The sequence below is a fragment of the Oryx dammah genome, unplaced genomic scaffold (genome assembly GCF_014754425.2).
Source record: "Oryx dammah isolate SB20612 unplaced genomic scaffold, SCBI_Odam_1.1 HiC_scaffold_6, whole genome shotgun sequence".
Taxonomy (NCBI): domain Eukaryota; kingdom Metazoa; phylum Chordata; class Mammalia; order Artiodactyla; family Bovidae; genus Oryx; species Oryx dammah.
In genome coordinates, this window is record NW_024070190.1 from 17,633,216 (window position 1) to 17,638,025 (window position 4,810).

Here is a 4,810-nt window from a genome sequence, read left to right on the forward strand (position 1 = left end):
TGACCCCATAGACGGCAGCCCACCAGGCTCCCCCATCCCTGGGATTCTCCAGGCAAGCACACTAGAGTAGGTTGCCATCTCCTTCTCCAATGCATCAAAGTGAAAAGTGAAAGTGAAGTCACTAAGTCGTGTCCGACCCTCACCCTCAGCGACCCCATGAACTGCAGCTTTCCAGGCTCCTCCGTCCATAGGATTTTCCAGGCAAGAGTACTGGAGTGGGGTGCCATTGCCTTCTCCATACATATACACAGTCACATATAATTTTAAAAACTAGATTTCAATAAAATTTGGCCTTGCCAGGATTGTTCGTTTGGGAGACGCCTCATAATCTTTTAAGAGAACATAAATTCACTATTTAGATAGGCCTTAAGTTCTATTCATGATCATAAGCTTCTTGAGGCTAATAAACTCTTCTTTTTCACATTTTCCACTAAGTATCTGAAAGTACGAAGTCTCATTAGTAAGCTCGGTGCTATGGAATGAATAAAATATACCATCCAAAGAATTCCTGGGGCTTTCCAGGTGTGCAGTGGTGAAGAATCTGCCTGCCAAAGCAGACACCGGTTCGATCCCTGGGTAGGGAAGATTCCCTGGAGTAGGAAATGGCAACCCACGCCAGTATTTTTGCCTGGAAAATTCCATGGAGAGAGGAGCCTGGCGGGCTACACTTCATGGGGTCACAAAGAGTCGGACATGACTGAGTATGAGGACGAAAGAACTCCTGGCTTCCAGTGAAGCTTTATAGTTGATATACAAGTATCGATATTATAGAAAATATTGTTTTAATAATGTTCTCTGCTTCTGTACATTACAAAGTCTAAGTTTCATTGTTGATCTTGACACAGGATTTTGCTATCACCCAAGAAGGACTCTTTTGTCCCAGTATGTTTTCTAAAGAACCAACTATCTGGGGAATAACCTTTCTATTAAAAAAAAAAAAACAAAACTCCAACAGCCTCAGTTTACAGTTCTAACCAAAACGATAAGCCACTTGTCTACAGCTCTAGGGCTTGTTGACAACAAAGTTCAGATGACAGAACTGAGAAGTGAACATAGATCTGATTCCCGGAAATGTCTATTTCTACCTGTTGCCCTGACTGACAGAAGTAAGGGCAGCTTACTTTAATAAGCTCCTGTCACCTTTTCAGCAGCAAAGTTTGTTGACTCAGAACTCATTTGTGAAATCAAAGTTCAAGTTAATCTGCATTAGAGCAAGAAGACAAAGCCACTAAATATTGATGTAAAGAACCCATGACTAAGACAATAAGCATCACAGCTCACAGAAATAGGCAAATGACTTCTATCTAAAGCTATGTGCCTATAATGACTTCCTTGAACTGCATGAATCAGTAGGACTACTATCCATACTACTGACTCGAGCAGAGATCTCTAGAGAGCTGGCATCTTAATATCAGACATTACTTTATACACGTGCAACAACGCATCTCAATTATCTGGATGACTCAAATATGTCAAAACTCAACTCACTGACAAAGCCAAGACATTAAGAATCAGGCTTCTATTCAACAAGCTTTTAATTGCAACTAGGATAATTTGTGACTAGTCACTTAATAAATTACTTCAAGTTGTTTCACTAAGCATTGAGTATCATCACAAGGTTATTTCCATAATATTGGGCACTGGGCAAACAGCTAAGATTCTAATTTCATTAATTTTGGTAGAATTTAGTCTTAAACTAATTCCCTTCCAAGCCACCTTTCTCCTAGGATATAAAGGATATAGTTTTTTGCTCTTCCAGGAGAATTAAAGGGAGCCCTTTTCAAATTCATTAATGGAATACACTTATTATCAGAATCAGTGCTATCTCTTCCTTTAAAGATAATGTAGAGCATAATAAGGAGGAACTGCTACTGAGTATGGGGTGTCTTGAAAAAGTTATTTTTTAAAGCCAACAGAATTTAGAAAACCAAGTTAAAAAACTCCGATTTGACACAAGTATAGCATGACTGTGAGAATCTGTATCAGCTACCCTTACTGAAATCGGACATATTAACTAGGTAAAGCAATAAAGCTTAGGATCTCAAGCTTTTCATCCTTTACGTTAGCAAAGTATCATTTTATTTCTTTATTTGTTCTCTAAATCAGAGAATAAGTTCACCTCAAATTCTTTTATATCCAAAGCAAATGCTAAGATATACTAAGTGGAAAAGAGATGTAACGTGGATAAATTAATATTATTTTCAGTTTTAGGCCCATATGCCTCACCAGTAGTGTTAGTACAATGAAGAATTTACAATTAAACATTTCTAACAAAAACTTTTATGCAATTTGTTTCCTTTAACTTTTCTGCTTCAAAGAGCATTCAGAAACTTTCCAGGTAATATTCACAATCATTATAGACCGTGTTGAAATATCACTGTGTGTCTGTGTGTACTTATCACACACAGAGACACACACATTTTAAAAAGTATTTTAGACAAGGTTTAATTTTAAGATAGTCAATGGGTTAGAACTGATAGGAAAAAAATTAATACTGAAGTGATTCAAAAGCCCCTATTTTCATGACAGATAATATATATGAATTGATCATTTAGTCACCTAGAAGTGAGTTTGCTTGAGGCTTCCAAAACTATACAGAGAACATTAAAATGTTTTTTGTTAAGGCTTGAATTTAGATGTTATCAGCTCTAAAGAGCTTCTCATCAATCTGATTTTCATTGAACACTTACTATATTCCAGGCTAGGTGTTAGAGACACAGATGCAAGACAGGCCTGTCCTCAAGGAAGTCACATTTTGATTGCTTGTTACATCGGGTACACACTAAACATGTTCACTCACAGCATCTGACCTCCTAGGCTTATTACAAATGACTGTAAGGAAATACATAAAAGCTGTTGTACGTTTAGACCAAATGTAACCCTACTTCTTAATAAGTATAATGTTACACTAGAAATTCCAGATATACTAAAAAACGGTAAAATGGCCCAAAGCATAACTATATCTTCTTTAACACACGTCACTTATACAATCGTCTAATTTAAAGGTCCATCTGTTATAGTTCAGTCAAAGTATTTTCTTCCATTAGACAGTATTTCTCTTTGCCCTCAAACTTCATCTGGGTACAATACTGAACAGTTCCTAAATGAATGAATGAATGAAATAAACAGATGCTCTAATTACCAAGGAGGTACTTGCTAGATGCTTTTCTTAAAACACAATGGACGGACAGACCAGAATTCTACTAGAAAGATCAGTGAGTTTCAGGGGTAAAAATAGTAACCATTGGACACTGTCTGATACCGTGCAGTCAACATGTTATTAAGTTAGTTCACAATAAACATATGATGGGAAACTTTCAGAAATTAAAATAAAAAGTGCTCATCACAGGACTTTAGAGCAGACTTGGCTCCCATCGAAGGACAGGGAACACAAGCGCAAGACAAAGGGAAGGGAGGGTGGGGTGAAAAAGTCAAAAGGTCGCCACCGAGTGAGCCTCCAGAGAAATGCGCGCTGACCACTGAAGCTCGCGCTGAGCCTGACGGACACCTCCTGCCCAAGCCTCGGGTCCCAGCTCTTCCTCCAAGCCCGGGGCTGAAGGCCACTCCAGCCTCTTTCGGCACCGCCGCCTGCGTTCGCTCAGAACATTAGCACAAAGAAACCACCGAGAAACAAAACGCTGTCCCCGCGGGCGCCGGGCAGGCGTCGCGACCCGGCCAGCGGAGCGCTCTTTGCCGGTCCCTGCTGCCGGGAGAGGCAGCCGGGGAGCAGCGGGCCGACTAGGCGCCTTCGTCCAGACCTTCGCCCAAGTGTTTCAGAACTTGCCACCCGCCTCCCGCTCCATTTTCCTCTCCCGACGTGGGCGCTGGACCCGCGCGAGGAGGGCGCGCGAGGACCGACGGGCGGAGCTGGGGCCGAGGGGGCGGCCGGGACGCGCGCGGGTCCCGCAGCCCCACGCCCCCTGGCCGGCCCCCGCCGCCTCGGCCGCTATTGTTCCCGCGCCGCCCCCGCCGGCCGCGCGCCCCCCGCCCGCCGCGCGCTCCCGTCCTCATTCCCGGGAGGGGGTCACGGCTGAGCAAAGGCGGTGGCGGCGGCACAATAACATAAACACGGCGGGGCCGCCGGCCGCCCTGGCCCTGAGCCACTTGCCGCACTCACCCGGCAGCGCAGCGAATGGCGACAGGAAAGCCCGGCGGCGGGAACCGGCGCCGTCTCGGCGGTCTCCGCAGCCGTTACCCAGCGCTGCTCGCGGCTCCGCGCTCCGGGCCGCGTCGTCCGGCCTCCGCCGCTCCGCTGAGTAACAGGGACGCGGGCCGTCACCGCGCACGCCCGCTCACGTCATCGCGCAGGACCCCGCCTCCGCGCTTCGCGAGCGGCCCATGGGGCGGGGCAGCCCGGGGGCCCGGATTGCGGGGGCGGAGCCCGCAATCCGGGGGCGGGGCTACTGCAGGGGGATGGGCGGACTCGCGGAGGTCGCCTGGAGGCGGAGCTACGGGAAGAGCGCGTGAGAGTCCAGTGCGGGCTGTGGCGGAGTGCTGAACGGGGCGGGGATTTGCTCCTGGCGCGTGGCGGCGTGTGGCCTGCGTGCCCCGCAGCTGTATGGGGGCGGTCCGCTAGTCCCAGCCAAGGCCTCTGAGGCTCCTTGCGCCAAAGTTTGAAGGTCAGGTGCGCTTAAGCCAGACCCGCCCGGGAATCTGGCACTATAGCTAGGGCTCACACCTGAGGGACAAAAAGCTCTTTACCATGACTGACAGTACGTTCCGCTCTGAGGACACCTGCTTCGGGCTCAGCAACCCTCAAGCAAATATTCTCTTAAACCACTTGGAAAAACCTGCCTCCTGTTTTCTCTAA

General features: G+C 46.7%; 1 protein-coding gene across 4 annotated transcripts in view; it reads right to left on the reverse strand.

Annotated features, from left to right (window-relative positions):
- Positions 1-4,280, reverse strand: part of MAPK8 (mitogen-activated protein kinase 8) — a 97,304-nt gene extending 93,024 nt beyond the window's left edge. For all 4 annotated transcript variants that reach the window (XM_040242566.1, XM_040242568.1, XM_040242567.1 and 1 more), the window contains exon 1: positions 4,118-4,280. The gene's annotated coding sequence lies outside the window, so the exon portion shown is untranslated. The remainder of the gene's footprint in view (positions 1-4,117) is intronic.
- Positions 4,281-4,810: the final 530 nt, after the last annotated feature.